This window comes from Aquarana catesbeiana, linkage group LG01, assembly GCF_042186555.1.
Source record: "Aquarana catesbeiana isolate 2022-GZ linkage group LG01, ASM4218655v1, whole genome shotgun sequence".
Classification (NCBI taxonomy): domain Eukaryota; kingdom Metazoa; phylum Chordata; class Amphibia; order Anura; family Ranidae; genus Aquarana; species Aquarana catesbeiana.
The window spans coordinates 789,127,266-789,148,961 of record NC_133324.1 but is presented as its reverse complement, the minus strand read 5'-3'; the positions used below and the strand labels follow the sequence as shown (position 1 = coordinate 789,148,961).

At 37.5% G+C, this 21,696-nt stretch overlaps 1 protein-coding gene across 9 annotated transcripts in view; it reads right to left on the bottom strand.

Annotated features, from left to right (window-relative positions):
• TENM3 (teneurin transmembrane protein 3) overlaps positions 1-16,873 on the bottom strand; it is a 1,659,985-nt gene extending 1,643,112 nt beyond the window's left edge. For 7 of the 9 annotated variants that reach the window (XM_073606789.1, XM_073606818.1, XM_073606796.1 and 4 more), the window contains exon 1: positions 16,464-16,872. The gene's annotated coding sequence lies outside the window, so the exon portion shown is untranslated. Of the gene's footprint in view, positions 1-16,463 lie in introns of all 9 variants that reach the window. The other 2 variants (XM_073606803.1, XM_073606835.1) reach the window with 2 other exon arrangements.
• Positions 16,874-21,696: the final 4,823 nt, after the last annotated feature.

Below are 21,696 nucleotides of genomic sequence, written 5' to 3'. Positions count from 1 at the left end.
CACTCTGCCATCTCTTCCAGGCCTGTCATTTGTCACTCTGTACAAGCCCCCCACATAACACAGTTAATGTATTTCCCATCATAAAGTAGATATTTATGCAAAACATAAAAATGATCATACAATTTCTGTTCAGAGCTGCACAGGCAGAAAACAAGGATTAGAATAGAGTTCAGTCTGCTAAACAGCCCTTGCAAAATGATAATAGCTGTCCCAATATGCAACAAACGTGTCCTCAAAAGAAGGTGGCTTTGAAAGATACCAGACTTGGTGACTGCTGATAGCTAACTGACCAGTGCTACACTTTAAAAATATTTTCATTTTAGTTATAACAAGAAAAATAAAGACACTATCAATCCTACTTAAAGAGCAGCAGCGATATGTAAATTGCTGTAAACAAGAACAGCCAATCAGGTCTCAGTTTTGTAGAAAATGATTTGAGTTACTATTGATAAATGCACTTGAAAAGGAGAAACACACACCACACTAGTTTCACTTTTATACCATTGCTCTTTCTTTTCCAAAAACATACTTCACACAAATAGTTGAGTAATACCATATAGGAAACGTCTGTAACACTCTTAATCACAATGTTATAATGCAAAGAAAAATTGATACATTTTCTTCCTACCCAATTTATGGCTATACTTTTTAAAAACTGAAGAAATCCCAAAAGACTACATGAATCACCTGTTTAGTTATAACCCTTTGACTTGTACATATGTCTGCCCATAAGATCTAGATGTCAGTGACTAGCATACAAAGGACATTTGGTGTTAAACAGAGAAGGGACAGCTGTGCCAGGCAAGAATATGACAGCGTTCTCTGAAAACACTTCATCAGCTTATGTCCGGCTAATAATACATCAGTTAGGACGGGAACATGCAAACCATTTGTGCAAATGTTCTAAGCACAATCTTTGTATTCTAGACATTCTGCCGGAAAATAAGCTTCCTTTGGATGAATCCTAATTCACTGAACATTGACAAACTGATCAACGCTTGCTCTTGTGCCAACTCTGGACAGAATACAAGACCGCAGCTGTTCCTTCATGCCAGTAGAGTTTCAAGTTGTTGCTGCTACAACATTTCTTGAGTAGTTTGGCTCAGGAATACGCCACCTGGATCAATCTAAGATCATTTGCAAAGGCAATTTCCAAGTTGTACATTTAGGAATATGTCTATCACATAATAACCTGTACAAAATTGGTGTGAGTTGTGGGTAATTCATTTTGGCCACCATTTTCATTCATCCTAGGCATTTCAGTAAAAAGGCATTTTGCAGAGACTGATATATATATACAGAGTCCACAAAGAATGCCGCTAAATAATGAACCTAACAATTTTAATGATCCATTATTTATAAGATTAACACTGTAGAGTATGAAATTGCCTTAAGGTATCAGAAAGAAACCTTTTTGCTCAGTTGGACCAAATTGGACCACACTTTTAAAGGTTTTTTGCTTTCCTCTGGGACAACTGCGGGTTTGGTCTACTGAATTTGTGTGTTTATATTTTCTTTGTTTTTGTCTTTTGGTTGAACTTGATGAAAGTGTATTTTTCAACCAAACTATTAAACTGTGAACCTGATGTCATGAATGCTGCAATGAAAATTCCATTGATGTGGCCAGCCTACAAAGAAGCAAATTTTGCTTGGAGATGGTACAATTACTGAAATCAGTGTATAAATTACTTTCTAAGAAGTACTAGACAATTTTATGCTCACGGGTTACTGCTGACAGCAGCAATGCTTTTCTTTTTATCCAGTTTTCAGAAATAAGGCCCACTTTCTTTAAGTACCATGATAAAACAGTAGCATATGGCAAAACTGATGTTTTCAGAAATTGTCCATATATTTTTACTGTATCCTGCCTCTATAGGTAGGAAATAATGCAAATAGTATATACTATCCATAAAATATAATGCAGCAAAGATTCATGCAGACACTATATGATTTCTGCCTAGCCCAACCAGAGTACGGAATACTGACAAAGAGGGAAATCTGCAGAGCACAAAGGCATCTTGAAATGCTCTATATTTCAGAAAGTGGGACAACCTCTGCAAGCCCATAGTGCCTGAAACTGTACCTATACATGCAGGTTGATGAGTACTAAAATTATCTTTACATTGAAGTTTAAAATGAACAGTTTTCAAATCTGAAAAATCAGACATGTTGTTTTAAAAATATTACAATGAGTGTTTAATAGCTGCCAAATCTGTCAACTTTACTTGGAGGTGTAGAAAAGTCAGTTCATACATAGCATAAGTCTGTATGCGGATGTATGAAAGTTAACTCCCTTAGGTTATAATAATATTTGCTGGCCTTCACTTTAGAGAGAACCGAACATTGCAATTCAGCCTTGGTACTTACTTGTTAAGCAATGGGAGGGGGAAATTACATTTCAATTACAGTCATAGTTTCTAACAGCTTTTATTGTAATGAGGATGTTATACAGAAGTTTACCTGGCCATACAAAGTCTTTTAAATGCAACAAAAGATCCAACATAATTGTTGGGGCTCTTAGTTCAAACCCAACTGGAATTAATTTCCTCAAGTGCACTATTTTGCTAAATAGACCCTGCAGAACCATACAGTCATCTTCATAGAACAAAATAACAATTGGGGGTGCTCAGCACTTCAAGCAAAGTCTTAGTATAGGCCAACTTTTACCACCACTCATAGTTAACTGCAGCCAAGTGTGGATTGAGCCTTCTTACTTCTCAACATACAAAGAGTATGTTGAATGAGGTAGTGCTGTGGTATTCCATTTAAATGCATAAGGCAAAAATCCTTCATATTTATTGCATTCATCTTAGCAACTTCCTACTTTTAAGGCCAAACAAGCTTTTTGCAATCCTTGCTTTTTTAGTCCTAGATGATAATAAAAGCCAATTATGTAAACATTTTTTTTCATAACTAATCACTAAATTTGTCTTTGATTAAAAAAAGTACATACATTCATATTTTCGACTGAGGTAAAAACAAATTTTCAAATTGGACAGGAATCAAAAAGAGCAAGGGAAAGGTGAATTCAGTTTTAGTGAAGCACAGCATGGCACTATCTGGTCTATTTGTTTATTGCTAAGAGTGCATCAGGAGGGTGCAGGAGCTGACTCTTTGAAGAAATCAGTGTTCAATGTATGTAGGACACATCAAAGAGTATTTGCGTACTCTACAAACAAAATATTAAACATGGTTTATTAGTGAGGTACATGAGTTTATAATTGTTTGCATCAGTCCAAAGAAAACAAAATAGGTACGCTTTCTACAAACGCTGCACTTTGGTTTTCTAACTCTCATGTAGAGTGTAATAGTGTCCTAGTGCATAATACTAATGTGGGTGACTTACTAAAAGGTATTAACCAAGTTTTTTAAAATACAACTTGGTTAGATGGAAAATTAAAAACAAACTGTTCTCTTAAGTTGATTTAATGTTTGATGTGAACTTTTTTTTAAATGGAGTGCAACTTACACCCTTAACTGCTTGCTGACCAGCCGATGTCATTATACTGAGGCAGGTCAGCTCTCCTGCGCAAACCGGCGTAGGTGTACATTGGTCTTTGCACAGAAGATAGCGGGCATGCGCACGCCCGCGGGTCCAGTGGACTCGATGTTTGCCAGCCACCTGCGATCACGGTGTACAGGAGCAGAACGGGGAACTGCCTATGTAAGCAAGGCGATTCTCCATTCTGCCGTATGACATGTCAAGATCTTCTGTTCCCAGTGGTCGGGAACAGCGATCTCTGTCATGTCCCTGGTAGCCCATCTCCCTTACAGTTAGAACACAACCAGGGAACACACTTAACCCCTTGATCGCCCCTAGTGTTAACCCCTTCCCTGCCAGTGTCATTTGTACATTGATCAGTGCATTTTTATACTATTAATCAATGTAATAATGTCACTGGTCCCCAAAAAGTGTAATTAAGGATTTAGATTTCTCTGCCACAATGTCGCAATCCCGCTAAAAATTGCAGATCACTGCCATTACCAGTAAAAACAATTAAAAAAAAATAAAAGTTCCTTAATCTATCCCATAGTTTGTAGACGCGATAACTTTTGCACAAACCAATCAATATTTGCCTATTGCGATTTGTGGAAGAATACATATCAGACTAAACTGATGAATACATTTAAAAAAAAATTTTTGGGGATATGTATTATAGCACAAAGTAAAAAACACATTTTTTTTTCAAAATTATCAGTCTTTTTTTGTTTATAGTGCAGAAAATAAAAACTGCAGAGGTGATCAAATACCACCAATATTTGTGGGAAAAAAAGGACATCAATTTTGTTTGGGTACAGCAATGCACGACCATGCAATTGTCAGTTAAAGCGATGTAGTGCCGTATCGCAAAAAATGACCTAGTCATTAAGGGGGCAAATCCTTCCAGGGCTGAAGTGGTTAAGTAACTCAAGTGACATTGCTCAGGTGATACCCTGAAAACTCAATAACTGTAGAAGAAGACACTCCAAGCCTCCTTGCTGATTCTCAAAACAAGGTAGATAGAGCAGTAGTACTCCAATTAGTGTATTTGAGGATATCAGGCATCTTACATGCTCCACCAATAATTTCAATACATCTAAATATAATTGGAGAGGGATTGTATTGTATTGTCAAATCAGGGTGATCTAAGATGGATCTGTACTCAGGTACATTAATTTGATCATTTCTAGCTGTTATGACATTTAAAAAAAGACATTTAAAATATAATAAACAAAGCATGTGCCCTTATCTACAGTGTGAAGAAATTTAGGTTAAAGGTAAAATTTTCATTTTTTATTTTATTTTGTATGAAGATGTAAATATGCACAAACATCATCAGTATGACATAAAACTATTCCCACTTCACAAATCCTAAAGCAGTAAGTGAATAACAGGACATGCCTATGTCATTGTGATCAAAGTAAACTGTATTTTTGGTTGGTAGAAAAAGAGCTAATTACAACAATTTAAAATTTTAAGGACGGTCACCCTCATTAGTTATTCTAACAAGTCATATGTTCCCCCACAGTCACCTATCAGATTAAAACTTTCTCCAGCTCGTATTTCTGGATGTGATTTTTGGCTTTGGGGCAACACAGAAAAGGTTTTACTCAAGACAAATGCTAAATGTGGCTGAGTGTGAAGAACTAGACTTAACGTTTGCTTGAACTGGCATTTAGCACTTAACTCATCACGGCAAAGATTCTACCCTGGAAAATTACATTTATAGTCTTTTTAAATGTTATTGAGCTGCACATGTTATTGACTGTTTTGCTTTCACCAACAATGTACAAGCTCTTGGAAAACACTTTGCTGCTTTTCAGCAACAGAAAACCAGCCTGATGCACAAAAGACAAAGTAAGGATGAAGACGATGGGAGCATTTATCGATGCATGGATCATCTTATTTGCCGTGTGTAAAAAAAAGCATTATTTTAATCATCATTATAGATCTCATGGGTGCGCTTTTATATGGTGATGTGGGCCATTATTATCCATTGCTCACTCAGTGGCTGCTCTAGAGACTATTGGACAACTGGAGATCAACTATTGTAATCTGAGCATGATAAGCAATTTAAACTCTAACTGAGCCCACTTCTTCAACAATTGATTTCAATACACAGGATGCACTACAGGAAAAAAAAGGTCATAGCTCAATATGGTGGCGAACATTTGTACTTGTACATACAACTTGTGTATTTAGTGCAGTTTGGTTCAAATTGCTAAAAACATATAGTAAATATAAAACTAAAAACTAGTAACCTAAAATTTGAAATGTGAGAGGGCATTTACCTAGGAAGCTACATATCGGTTTTCCGCACATAAAACTACACAACCCTAGCAGTTGGTGATGGTGCTTTTCTGGAAATATCTATTTACCCACCACATAAATACACATTAATGGACAATTTTGTGTCATTTGTAAGTATAGAAATGAATTAAAGAATTATTGGAAGCCTTCAATGTGCTTCAAAAGAAGGCGACATTTTAATTATGGTTAGCAATGATGCTATGGGTTCTTCCCAAGATGTATCACTAACTAGGCTATAGTGACATTAGCTGCATCCAGTTCTAATTGGTCACAGTGAATTGAAATGACATTGTTGACAATAGGCAGATAGCATGATTCTTCTGGGACCAGGTGTATGATAATCTGTCTGAACCTACTTCTATATCAGTCCCTCTAAAGTCCCACACAAGAGACTGCCCACTGAGAGGCGCACTATCTCTGTTGTGAATACCTATGCATAGAGAACAGCAAAAAGTATTGCCAGTTGACTCAAACTGTTCAATAAATGCCTGTTCTTTTGAAATCTAGAACAGACTCTTATATCCAGCTGTGCAGAATACACGTTTGAAGTGGAGATAATTAAACACTCCTCTTTTTTTTTGGTGTAGGTTGGAAAAGGGAAGCTTCACCGGGTTTTGAAGAGGGAATTCAGATTTATCTAATCCTACTGACGCCTGTCCTGAGTATAGTGAAATATCTGAAAGGATGAGACTAGCGTGTAATATTATTCAATTTTAACACCGATCTGGCATAGTTAGCTTCTGTATAGAGAATACATAGAATATCAAATCAATATAAAGCAGATAGTTTAAACAGAAAAATATGTGAAAATGAAGATATTTCAGATTATGTTTCTGCCTTTGTCCTGCAAGCATATATGTTTCAATGTCATAACAATGCATAAATAAACAATAAACAATAAATATAAATATACATACTGTAAATAAAATGAAGTTCACAGTATAGACTAAATCAAACAACTAGACAAATGCAACTTCTACAATGGAAACAGTTCTTTTTAGTTTAGCTAAGACCAGTGCACACAGTGTCTCATAACAACCAACCAAAAATCACCTTTTCATAGTGCTAAGTGTCAAGAACACAGATTCAGTTACTGCTTTGTTTTAATAAACAAGTATGAACTTTTTAATGGGTGGTATGCAATCATCAATAAAAGTAAACCATTCATTAACACAGCTGTATAGGATATCAGTTAAAGTTAAAAATCTTGTTAGAATGTTAAATTGAAGAGAGATCAGAAACGTTCTCTATTTTTTTTTTTTTTAAATCTATCCTCTCAAACTCACAGTGACAAGCTCTACGTTGTACTTTCTTCACCTTCCCTGTAAATCAGGTCAAACAAAGGCAAACTCACAAGAGACTGGACAGATTCATGAGATTCACTTCAGTGCATTCCACATCCCAGTATAATGTCTTGTTCACACTGTGTACTGTTCACTTTAAAGAGAGTCAATGTGCCTCTATCGCTGTCTCTCAAAGTAGGGAAATCCTCCTGCTGTCCAGTTATGCTCCACTAGCTTCTGAATATGCACCTATTTTGCCTTTATTTCAAAGGCATACTTTAGGGCAGCATGAAGACCTTGAATATATTATGTATACCCCATTGCATCTGCATTTCAATATATTTTGCATCCAGAATACTGTTCCATAGAAATATACAGCATGTGTGTTTGCATGTGCGCTTTTCTGTGTACACTAATATTATTATTATATAAATACTAACACAGACATATTGCTCCCATCATTATTGCTGATTTGTTTTCTATCATCATCTCCAATAGTGCTGTACAAAGTAAGGGCAACAAAGGCTATAACAGTGACATATTATACATACACAAAAGATGATATACTAGAAATAATCAGCATACAAACATATTAAAGAAGCCTTAGTCTTTGACTTCAAATACCAAATCCGGGAACAATATATATATATATATATATATATATATATATATATATATATATATATATATATATACACACACACACACACACACATACAAATATAACAGGGTACAGTCTGCAAAAAGCATACAGTCCACCTAACACATTTATAACTCATATACTCAAAGCCAATCTGTTGCAAGTTCACTTAGCACTTAAAGGCTTAAGTTCCCGAGCCATTTGCAGAATTGTGTTAATAGAGTAATACTATACAAACACATAATTGATCGTGCAACCTAAGCTATTGACGAGTTGAATGATAAAATCAGCAGTGGATTATGTGAAAATATTCATTCAGAAAGCCAAAATAAAAAAAAAAACAGTAAGAAAAAAAAAAAACACACAGAGGCATACCAAAGAAGGGAGTCAGAGAGCACCTGCCAGCCTTCTCTCTTCTGCTATTGCTGTGCTTCTGTTCATGAATAAAGGAAGTGGTTGAGGAGGATGGATCGGGCAAACTACAGAGATACTCAGGGGCTACTGAAACAAGACGCTCAGGCGAAACAACAGATAGGTGATGTGCTGCCAAGCATATGTAAAAAGAAAACGCAACTTAACTCTTTCACAGCTGGACAAGGACCTTGTTTACAAAAAAATGCTCCATTTCACCAGGGAGATAAGAAATTTAGATAACTATTGTGGCCTGCTTGAGCTCTGGGGTTATAATAAAAGTCTGCTATGGTGTAAAATAAATACGGTACATTACATTTCTGTGCCAGGTCCAATATACAGTATTAGCAACAACAATACCAAGAATGCTATAACTATAAGTAAACTAATAATATATGTTTCCAGAATATACAATACACTATGTATGCTCTAAGTATTGCTAATTGTTACTGTGACATTATTTACGTCTTATACAATGCTATAAAAACATTCAGTGAATCTAAAAAAACAAAACAAGTGAACATTCAAGTGGATCTAATACAATGTATATGTATATATGTTAAAATAAATTTACGGGCAAAAAGCTGATGCACTCCACAGGATTTACTTCATATACACATAAATACACACTATATATATATATATATATATATATATATATATATATATATATATATATATATATAAAATATATATTATATAAAATCAGATGCAAATGTGCATGTGACATATATATATATATATATATATATATATATATATATATATATATATATATATATACACACACACACACATACACAGACGCACACAAACGTGGATTAGGGAAAGGTAAGGAAGGATAGCCCTGTCCAAAAGAACATACAATTGAAAGTTCATGCATCAGAGGCTTGCTTTCTTCTCTATACAAATCACTCTGTGACTGTTACCCTCTTGAACCATTTGTTAAAGTCACAAAATTTGGCACAAAGCACATCATTTTGAATTTTATGTTTAATTTATTTCCAATATATTGATCAAATGACCTAGGAAAAATCTAATAAGTTTATTGTGTAATTAAAGTTTTGGGCAGGGCAGAAAAGATAAAGTAGTTTCATATAGAGTGAAATCAATTCAAGGCAGGGTATAATGATTAATTGGATGTTACTAGTACATTAAATAGCACACTGACAGAGATGTTATAAATGTCCATGGACTTTATGTGTGAGTCTCGGACAGCATGATCTAATAATTGACAGTGCTATTAAGGCATTATCACTCCTAAAGGATATTCTTCAAAATTTGATATACCACAAGTATCACATAACTGGGAATGACATATCTCTCTTTTGTACTTTTCCATGCAGACAATGAATCACCATCTTGTGCTATATTTTGCCATCCAATGTCAGACAGCGCTTTTAATATTCCTCACTTACGCTCCAAATTTATACATTGCAACAACACTTCTGACCTTAAAGCTCAACATATACAGTGTGATCAAGTGTGTAGATATATATATATATATATATATATATATATATATATCCACACACATAGAGAGAGAGAAAGAGAGAGAGAAAGAGAACAAGAAAAAGGGTATTGGGGTATTGTAATGGCATAGATGTATATGAATAGACATATGGTGTATGCATTAACATATATATGTACTTGCACAGATATAAATGTGTAGATAAAAGCTCTCTCTCTCTCTCTCTCTCTCTCTCTCTCTCTCTCTATATATATATATATATATATACGCACACACATACATACACGCACTTATCTGCACAGGTGCTGCCAACCTACTGGTAGGCAGAGCAACCTTCAAGAGGTCAACGCAGCCTCCTGCACCTATGCTCTGTATTCAGGTAAAGAGTGCTTCCCAAGCTTTGTACATTGCTATTTGGCACAAGTGCTTATAACAAAAAAGAGTGGTTACATAAAAGTAATCTATAAAAAGCATGCTGACACTGCCCGCTAGTTAATAAAAATAACTGTAAAGGAACAGTCAATGACTGCCAAAATATCAACAATGATGGTAAAACATGAAACAAACAAATGTACATAAATTTAGGTAATAAAACTGGTAGTGTTGATTTTAGGGAGGGAGCTGGTAGAGAACATTTCCCTTTTTAACGTGTTTAAGAAATATCTATATTTATTGAATAATTACGTAATAGAAAACAAGCACCATCTATTCAAATAAAATAAAGCACTTTTTTGTAAGTAAATATATATAATACCCGTAATATTTTTTCTACAGCTTTAGTTCAAAGCAGATTATAAAGATCCATATTATACATTATAATAGCAATATTTAATAAATTCAATAATTTAGCATAATATTCTACTTAGGAGCCTCCACAGGACCAATATAGTGTTTCGGTGTTAAAAACACATGCAATGCAAGTTAAAAGGCTAAATGAAATGGTGCACAGTGAGTTCATAAAGCAGAAGAACACACAAAGTATAATTTCATTGTTCTACTAAAAAGGACAGTCCAAGATGACATTTGCTTCTAGCATATGATAAGTTCATAGCTATTAAAAAGCTTTTTGTAAACTGTGGGGCTTTCAGTCTGCTGTGAAATAATGCAAGGTGATTACTGCAACCCACATATAGTAAGAGTGCTTGATCAAATCATCTTCTGATTTTATTTTGTTTTGCTCTATTTTGGCAACCAAGAGAGATATTCTTATCCTGAAGCCAAAACTACCCATTGACTATGATGAATAAAAATGGCTTGGGCACGTAGCTAGATTAAAAGTATCACACTTCATATAGTAACCTTAATAAAAGAATAACACTATATTTCCTACTGTCAGTATTGCCTAGATCACTGGTACACTCCCACATGTAAACACAAAACATCAGCTACAACACCAAGGCCACAATATTTGAACCACATTTAAAGATGTCATATTCCAAAATAATGATAGCATACCAACTAGCCTCATGCTCAAAAATATGGGCATAAAAAATAATCCAGATTCACATTAGTAGGTAGGAGAAAGGGTCTTTTTGACTTTGTTTGAAAGGGTTGGGGCAATTAGTCAAGGGGAAAAAAATAGAACAGTAAACAGAAAACCTAAATGCAACTATTTCACAAGTAAATAGATGCACTTCTATATAAATTATGCATACGTGTCATCATTCATAAGTTTAGCTAATATACATGTTAAGACTTAAATAAAGGAACATGAGAACAAAGTCAAAATCTACACAGGAACCAATGAAAACAATTAGTTGAAAAGCAATGTGTCTGAGCTTCCACCTAACAAGATGGAATGGTAGAACAGAGGTTTGAATGCCTCTGTCTGAAAATGCAGTTATTCCTTAAGTATGTGGCATTGACTTTACTTGCAAGATTTCCATAATAGCAGTGTATTACTGCCTATTGATAATAAGTGGGAGGGCTTATACGGTTGGTCACTAGGAGCCTAAACAGGGCTCAATATTTAATGTATACAAGCAAGCTAAAAGCAGTAAAAGGGAGCAGAGGTTTCATTGCATTGCAATAGCTTTACTTCAAGAAGAGAGAGCAGAGATCACACACTTAGTCTATTATCATCAAGATTAAAAACAATATTTAATATTATCCACTCATTCTTAGAAAATATTTACATTGCCATAGCATACTATTATGAATAGATAAGAGTATTGGACCCATGGTCACACATGTTGAGAAGGTCTCTAAGACTATGTGTCAATCAGTCTGAATAGCTTATATAAAAAATATTAATTATGTTACTTCCCAGTATTTTTAAACTGGTATCCTAAAATAAACCTTTATCTCTTGTGGTTTATTTATTTTTTCTAAATGGTTAGGTCGTAGAAAAGATTTGTTGATAGTACTTATGACAACATTTATCTTTCCTCTCAAAAGTTTAAACATTAATAATATCATTAATAAGATAACTATGCACATTCAGAGGTGAAATAGGGGAATATTGCCTTTCCCAGGATGCTTCCTATGTGTGACAAATCAAAGTCTCCCATAAATGCAATTAGGTTCTGAAGCTTCCACAGAGAGCCTGAGAAGCCATAACGCTTATTTTCAAACAAATGGCATTTTCAAGATCGAGAAATATTGCTATCAATCACAAAGCAAGTTAATTCTCTATAATAAGGCAGGTTTGGATGCAGCCTGATCCATTGTGGAATGCTTGTATTTAAATTGATTACAAAGGCACTGGAAATGTATGCAGCCCTCCAAACCACTTCTATGCATTGTAACATTAATCTCAATTGTAAAGAGAGCTTCATAATGCCTGCTATGAAAAAGTAGGAAATAAATCAGACTTTATCAGGTGGATCAATTAATCATTTTTTAAATATCAAGTGTATATTTTTTAAAGTGAAGCATGTTAACAAACAATTGATTTGAAGCTGCATGTTTTAACTGCTTAAATGTTGATAGGTCATACAAGGAAAGAGTAAAGTTTGGAACTACAGTAGAACAATAACTCAGCTTGGCATATAAATAGCAAAACATATACAATTACGTAATCAATTAGGCATAATATAGTTAAAGTCCATTCTCTACAATTAAAGTGGCTAAACATCGCTAACTTTATTAAAAGTGAAAAATAAAATACAGCATGAAATGTTACTTAGACAAAGATACGATCCTTCTGACTTCTAAACTGTTTAGCTAAGAATGTATGTGAGTGTTCCTTAGGACAATAATTCATTTCATGCTATATGCAAGAGATTAAATCTAATTCTATTTTTAATGTAAAAAATCATTATTTTACATAAAGTCGGGTTTTATTGCTATTGTCATGCATGAAATGATAGTAATTGTTTCCAAATGATAGTTAAAGATAAATATATCAGAAATATATCTATTGAAAAATGAGGATTGTTCATACAATATATCAGACAGTAAAGAAAAAAAAAGCAGCTTCAAGCTTCTATGAATAAAATGCATGACCCTTTCGGTACTTTTTTCTTCTTTTCTGACAAACGTGTGTTATTGAAACTTACAGTGTGAGCTTGACTCCTGGTCTCTGTATGATGCTTCCTAAGTTATTACTATGAGACATAATTACTCTGGCTCAGTGGGGCTTAGCAGAAGCACTAGCCTCAACTGGCTAAATGGATTAGATGTGTTAGGCAAAGTTTTTCTTTTCTGTGAAAGCAACTAAATGTGATAAGAAAAAGCACTTGATAGAACAAGTAAAACTTATCCCAAAAAAAAAAAAAAAAGTTTTGTGTTTTATATGGGTTGTACTTAGTTATCGTATTGCTGTGTTTAAAAGCGACATAACATATATTCCATTGCATTGCAGTCCTTCAAATGTCACTCCTAAATATAATCGAGTTCCTCCATCTTTAAATTTAGTAAAGTAGTGACCAATCATGCAAAGGCCTAACCCAATTGCACAGTGCTGAAGACTCAGTTTATTTATTTTATTGAAGTTTATTCATTCCATCTAAATGTAAGCAAAAGAGTAACCCTGCTGGCATTAATCGTACAGTAAACAGAAATAAAAGGGAAGTCTCAGCGTTTTTTAATATAAAAAAGACCACCAGTTTTAGAATCATGAAACAAATACATAAGAACCACATGCAATGATATGAAGTGAGGGCTCTTTTATACAGTTTTGCTGTCTTATTTAACCAGATGGTGGAAAGAACAGTGGTGTACAGCAACCAATAACAACCAATCAGATTAGACTTTTCACCAGTTTAGAGCAGTCAGTAAAATAATACTGTATATGATCTCTAATTAGTTGCTATAGGATACTATTCTCTTCTGTCTTAGCAAAGGATCCATGAGTTTTCAGATGACAAAATAGTAAATATCTGATGTCCACTAACCAAAGAGCTGTAGTATAAAATATATTAAATTTCAAAGCTAGATGATAGATTACTTCTGCTGTTATGTGGTACATAAGAACAAGTGTACTCTAGTAATATCTGTACAAGCTAGGTTGAGGAATGTTGATTTTTACTCGGTGTTGTGGCGGGTTGAAAACATACATTAATGTAATAAAAAATAGTTCTTTTCAGAAGCAATAAGAATAACGCGTTTAGAGTGACTTATAACATTTTAGTGCAAAAGCTCCGGCAAAGCTCATTTCAACTACTGTACCATTAAGCTCTACTCTTCTAGTGGCCATTAAGGCACAAAAAGGAGTTCAAACAGAGAGCTTGAGAAATATTTTAATAAAGATATAAGGGGCAGCTTGAATTGCCATTAAGTTCCATTAACTTGTGCGTTACGGGATTGCTGTTCTATAAAATGGTAATTATATTGTCAGTAAGATTTCTATTCTACAATTGACTCTTTACCTGATTTATGGCAGTATTTTACTGAATTAGTGAGCGCTGACAAACTGCAATAACACTTAGAAAAAAGTTATCAAGCCTGTTTTATGACTTTAGACTAAACTACAGAACACACCAAGCAGAACTAGAACCATATTCCCATGCCAAGAATAAAAGACCACCCACTGAATTCTTTGACTGCTTCCAAATCTCTGGCATATGTTCCAAGTGCAAGTTAGAACAGAGACTGCGATCCACAGCTTTACAGGATGTCACTGTAGTGATTAAAGTGGGACAGCTGGCATTAGCACTGGTCACTTACTAGTCTAGGCTTCAAGGAATAGGTTTAAGGTCAAGTGCTGGATAGGAGGACTGCAGTATCAGGTCATGTGGAATGACCTAGAAGCAGATGTAACAATAAAAAAGTGGCCTTGGGTTATTTTTTAGTTTTCAAACTGAATGTTAAAAGTAGAACACAGAGGCTCAGATCCTCAGTGTTACAGGGATGCTACTGTAGTCATCATCATGGGACAGATGGCATTATCACTGGTCACTTACACTAGTCTAGGCTTCAAGGAACAAGTGTTTAAGGTCAAGTGTGATTTAGATGACTGCAGCTTGCTAAGGTCATGTGAATTGACCTAGACGCAGAGACATGATAGGGAAAAGTAGCCTTGGGTTATTTTTTAGTTCTGATGCTGATGTTAAAAGTGCTTTAAGAACACAGGGGCTTAGATCCACAGCATTACAGGGATGCCACTGTAGTCATTATCATGGGACAGATAGCATTAGATCTGCTCACTTACACTAGTCTGGGCTTCAAGGAGTAAGTTTTTATGGTCCTTTGCAAAGTAGCATGACTGCAGCTTGCATCAGGTCATTTGAAATGGCCTAGAAGCAGACAAAATAGGATACATTGGCCTTGGATTTTCTAGTTCTCAAACTAGATGTTAAGGTCCCTTTAGAACACTGAATGCATGTGTTTTTACTATAGCTTAGTAGTAGCATTCTCTCCTGTCCATCAATCGGTGACGCTAAGTGGTGGAGGACTATGTATAATAATACACAGAGGAATGCTGATTGTTGTCCTGCCCATGTGACCAGCCTAATGGTATAGCTGTATATATCACATTTGTAACAGAGCTGGCAGGTTAAGTCTGGCTGTATTAACACCGCATGTGCCTGAGACTGATTGATTTGTTCCCTTGTTCCGGAACAAAACCAAGTAAGACTTCCCTCTCCCACACCAACCTTCCTACTAGTGCTGTGTTGACAAAATAGTAGTTCTTTCTAAATCAGTGCTCTTTTACTGCAATTAACAGAAATCAAGCAGCGATGTCAGGGCTGCTTGCACAATAAAATCCCCCTTTGTCCTACATAGAAGGAAATGAACTTTCTGGCAAGAAAGCAGCAGCTGTGGTGATATTGACACATCTCTTCCCAGCAGGGTTAAGGTCGGGATGATCACATGCTGACATCCACTCCTTGTAGGCTCTTATTGACTAGAAAACCAGTTAGTCCCTAGTTTAACCCCTTCTCAGCTGTCACAAGCACAAGCCCTGATCATGTCCCACAGACCTGTGGATTAATTTGAACACAGCTTTCTTTCTGAGCCTCACATGCTGCTTGCGAAGGGAGATTTGCTGAGTGTTAGTGTGTTAATCCTCCAGCATTGCACTATCAGGATGAGGGCAGGTTGCTGAGTACCCATCAGGCACAATGAAGAGGCTACAGGTTTCTGTTTCTTCGTAAGAACTCCAAAACAGAAGGACCGCTCTCCCTCCTTTCTGTCTACAGAGACAGGTCATTTGGCATGGTTCCTGCCCTTTGCATTGCAAATGTCAGAAAGATCAATGGCACCATCTGTCCCTACAATCCACCCCTGAACACAGAGGATGAACTTAGAGAGGGATGCTTTCTGCTAGCACCCAAGATCATGACAAGTTCTCAATGCTCTGAACTGTAAGCATTAAACATGCCATTGACAGCAATGGTAATAATAATAAAAAAAATAATCAGAGGATGAGTCAAATATTCATCATAAAGACTGTACACTTCAAAAACTAAAGCACTGACTTACCTGCTGCTGTTACACTTTTTACAGGTTACCCTCCTGGGATCCAAACCTGGAAAACATAACGCAAATTGTCGGTGTGCAGCGGAAGGTCAGTACAAACGAGGGGTCGAATAGAGGGGGGCAACTTGTGCTCAGTTCCAGGCAGCCACCTATCCTGTAGCAGAGATGCCAGCAGCTTAGTCCACACTTGTTTCTTGGTCCTGTGAGTTTCTTCTTCAACTGTGGATCACACACACCCCCTTGTGCCGACCCTGCGCACTATCTCCCTAGGTCATGTGTTGCCAGGCACACTGGGCGATGCAGCAGAGTAACCGGGACAAGTTGTCCAGGCTGGGAGCAGCTCCAGCAGCCACTGCCAGGCACACACGTGAAGCAGCTGCTGCTTTTGCCTCTACCCAGGAGCCTACCACGCTCCTCCCCAGCACAGAGCAAGGGGGGAGACCAGCGTCCTCTAAACACCGCAGCCACCAGCTTGCATATTTATAATCTTCCTCCGTTGCTCAGCGGGAAGGCTACTTTCGTATGTCCTTATCAAAGAGGGAGGAAAATGTGTGCCTATATACATTTTTAAGGAAAAAAAAAAAAAAAAAGGACGCCTGCTTTTATTTGTGCTGCTGTTTGCAGGATTTCCCTACGGCTTGCCAATCCTTTCTCACTCCCCCTGTCTATGTCTGCTAATGCAAAGTACCGATGCTCCCATGCTGTGTCCAATCAGTGCATCTACTACTAGTGCAATGATTTAGGGGTCATCCATGAATAACACTTCACACTGATGAATGGCTCTTTGCAGCCTCCTGCCCTGATGAGGGTGTCTGCTCACTGCTGATTGCAAACACTAATGAACTTACAGCTTCATTAGCTGGGCTTTCTCGCCAGCGATATTGTGGTCTGAGCTGTGTGTGACTCCTGTAAATATTCTGAAAAATAGAACATTGTCCATTTTCACAAAACACTTACACACACACTAACACACACACACACACCTCTCTTTCATCTCACAAAGAACCTGCACTGCATTTTAGAAATCTAAGTACGTGTGACAGCAAACTGAGGATCTTAGTAATTTCTCAACAAATCAAACGTAAAAATTCAAAAGAAGCACGAGCTAGCAGTAGAAGCAGGCAATTAGCTGCGGTTTGTACTGTAAGCCTGCTCTCTACTGTACTAAAGAGGAAATAGTATTAAAAAAAAAAAAAAAAATAAGACATTTTCTCTCCAGGGGAGGCTCCAATATGCTGCAGACCCATGGAAACTACAGTAATAGCCTAAGTCAGTTGACAAATCTCAGACAAACTGATAGAAAGGCATGCAGAAAAAAAGAGATTGTATCTCCAAGCAATAAAAACTGGTACCCATGCTAATGGCAATAATAGAAGAGCATCCTGACATGGTTATGAAAGAGCACAAAGGAACAAGAGTAACAGGCAAAATAAAGAGGTACACACTCAGTTTAAATTTAGTGGTCGCAATTTTTTGGCCATAGTATTTATTTAAAGGGGTAACCCAAATCTTAAAACTAATAAAATAACCAATTCTAGGTATAGCCTTAAAGTGATCTAAATTAAAAAAATATTGATTATGTATTCTTAAAGGGGAACTCCACCCCGAATATAAATGTACTTCAGCATACCCATGTTATGAGTAAGGCTTTGTCTGAAATGTGTTGGTTACTACTTGATCCTGCCATGTAGCCACTAAAGAATTGTTGCAATGGATGTTAACGATAACGAGTAGCCAGCTTTATTGTACTGGAGGATAAATATACTTCTTACTGCCTTCTCACTCTATCATATGGTTTTTGTGCTCCAATGCCTAAGTGAATATGATGCCCACCCCCACCCCCACATTTGTGCATGCATGGGTTTCCCGCAAATGCGTAAAGAAGGAGTGGTATAGGAGTCTCAAACCTTGCCATAACAGTGCATGAGCAGAATCCCCCCTCCTCTATGTAGACAAAGATATAGTGAATGGCTCTGCCTAGCCTTAGGGTCCCTTTGACACACCAGTGCATGTGCCGGAGTAACAAAGGTGCTGGTTCCAGAGGGGGACAGAGTAACAGCTAAAGTGGCATGAAGTTCCTCTTTTAAGTGGTTCTAAAGGCAGAAGAATTTTTTTTTTATCTCAATGCATTGTATGCATTAAGATAAAAAAACTTCTATGTGCTGAAGCCCTCCTAATACTTACCTGAGCCCTATCTCAATCCAGTGATTTTGCACGAGAGCCACGGCTGTCCGGGACTTTACCTCCTGATTGGCTGAGACACAGCAGCGGTGCCATTGGCTCCCTCTGCTGTCAATCAAAGTCAGTGAGCCAATGAGGAAAGAGAGGGGGCGGGGCCGAGCCACTGCTCCATGTCTGAATGGACACACAGAGAGGCGGCTCAGCTTGGGTGCTCCCATAGTAAGCTGCTTGCTGTTGGGGCACTCGGCAGGAGGGAGGGGCCAGGAAAAGAAGGACTGAGGGGCCCAAGAAGAGGGGGATCTAGGCTGCTTTGTGTAAAACCACTGTACAGAGCAGGTCTTTAATATCACTTTAACTCAGTAAAGTACTTTCTATTGCTCTCAACCTCCTCTAAATCTCCAAATTCCTGTTTTTCTGCTGTGAACTGACTTCCTGTTAAGGGGACTGCATTTGTTCTCCATTCTACTACCATAAGTAGGAACATAGCCACCCTCTCTTGCTTGCGCCCAAGATGGACTAGGGGCTATGGACTATGAGATTTCTCTTGTTTGTATAGAACATTGCATGTGACCGCAACTAACTTGCACGGCGCATTCCAAACAAATGGATGTAGAGTTAAAAGGAGAGGTTTGAGAGTTCACAGAGGGCATTAAAACATTTTTTATGGAAAATGAATTACAAGGCCATTAAGTAGTGAATGTGTAAGGATTATTTTTGAAGAATAAGGATATTGTTTAGTGTCACTTTAAAGGCACATACATCACCAAATAACCTATTAAAAAAATCCAGTCATGATGTCTATCTAGACTAGACTGGATGACAAAATCCTGACATAAGTATAATAAAAAAAAAATATCAATGCCCTGTTCAGGTAAGCTGGCTAAACGGGAAGATCAAGGATCTATTTCGGAAGCAGAGACCGCCAAAACAACACCAATGGTAAGCACAGTCCTAAAAAATCCAATAGCAAACTACAAACAAAGAAGAGAAAAAAGAGAAGGAGAGAGAACACAGCACCCGTTGGGCTATTCCTTGGGGTCCCTGCTTAGAGCTAGGGGCCCAGGCATTCTGATTCTGTCCTATTTCACAAACGTGCACAGGCTTTGAAAAGCCGAAGTGCCTTCCTAAAACATTTAGGTCTGTAATGATGACAGCATATATTAATGATAATTAGTGCTTGCATAGATATGATGCTGCGCAGTGCACACATTTTCTCATACACCATAACTCATGGACTAAACAGCTTAGAGCATCATTTTGCTATATGTATCTCAGGATAGAACTTGCCTAAGGTCATACAATACTGTCTCACACTGAGTTCATGTACAGTACAACCAATGTCATTATTATTAACTCTCAGTCATTTCCAGTGGATGCAAGCTGGATGTTACGCCTCAAGACCTAAGTGTGGATAATGTCAGCGATTTAGACATTTGTATATTAGCTTGACATTTACTGTATGCTTCTTTTATTCAATACAGGACTAGATAATATTGGCATTATCAAGTAAAAGCTGGAATGTATTTGAAAAGATATTGTGTAAGGTGTTCTTTTCGATGAGGCTATACATTCATAGAGATCTATTCTAACAAAAGAATTCATCTTTTTTGTATTAATTAAACAAAATAAATAATTAATGTGGACCTGACAAGGTTTGCAAGCTTCCTACAATAACTTTGCTGTAGAATTTCCTGAAAATGCCTTAATTATTCTTCAAAACTATTCTGGAACCACAATAGACAAACATTTAGGTTCCTCCAGCTTAAAGTGGTATTAAAGGTTCGGCTTAAAGAACAAAAACAAAACAAACATGTTATACTTACCTGCTCTGTGCATTGGTTTTGCACAGAGCAGCCCCGATCCTCCTTTTCTTGGGACCCTTGCTGCTGCTCCTGGCTCCTCCCCCCTTGACCAGTGCCCCCAATAGCAAGCCACTTGCTATGGGGGTACTTCTGCATGCTCGCTCCCAAGCCCTACTCTATGTGTCCATAAGACACATGGAGCCGCGGCTCGACCCCACCTCCCCACTCTCTCCCTATTGGCTCACTGGATGTGATTGACAGCAGTAGGAGCCATTTGGCTCCTGCTGCTGTCACAGCCAATAATGAGAGGGAGTCCTGGGACAGTCAAGGCTCTCGTGCACATCACTGGATCGAGAGGGTGCTCAGGTGAGTATTAAGGGGGCTGTGGAAGGAGCAGCACACTGAAGGTTTTTTACCTTCATGCATAGAATGCATGAAGGTAAAAAACCATCAGCCTTTACAACTACTTTAAAGTCGTGCCCTGCCTCTGTTCACAATGTTAAAACCAGAGAGAGTGCCATGGTTTACTGATGAGGGCTTATTGATATTGGTGACACTGTAGCCTCTATTTAAAGTGGTTGTAAATCTTTAATTTTTTAATTTCTTTAACAACAAACACATTATACTTACCTGCTCTGTGCAATGTTTTTTTCACAGAGCAGCCCTGATCCTCCTTTTTTTGGGTCCCCCGCCAGTGCTCCTGGCCCCTCCCCGCCAAATCCAACCATAGCAAACTGCTTGATATGGGGTCACTCATGCGGCCTCAGTCCCAAGCCACCTCTGTGTACCCATAGACACACAAGCGCAGCTCGTCCCTGCCCCCACTCCATCCTCACTGGCTGTGATTGACAGCAGTGAGAGCCAATGGTTCTCGCTGCTGTCTCTGAGCTTTTAAGGAGGAAGAGAGGAGAGAGTGCTGCTGCTCTTGTGTACATTTCTGGATCGAGATGGGGCTCTGGTAAGTATAAGGCAGGACTGGGGGGGGGGTAACTGCACTCGGAAGGTTTTTTACCTTAATGCAGAGAATGCATTAAAGTAGTTCTAAAGGCTGAAGGATTTTTACCTTCATGTATGCTATGCATGAAGGGAAAAAAATCTCCTCTGTGCAGTCCCCCCCCCCCCCCCCCAGCATTCTTATACTTACCTGAGCCTGATCTCGATCCAGCGATGTGCACAAGAGCAGCAGCTCCCCTGGCTCTGTCCCTCCTCATTGTCTCAGACACAGCAGTGGCAGCCATTGGTTCCTGCTGCTG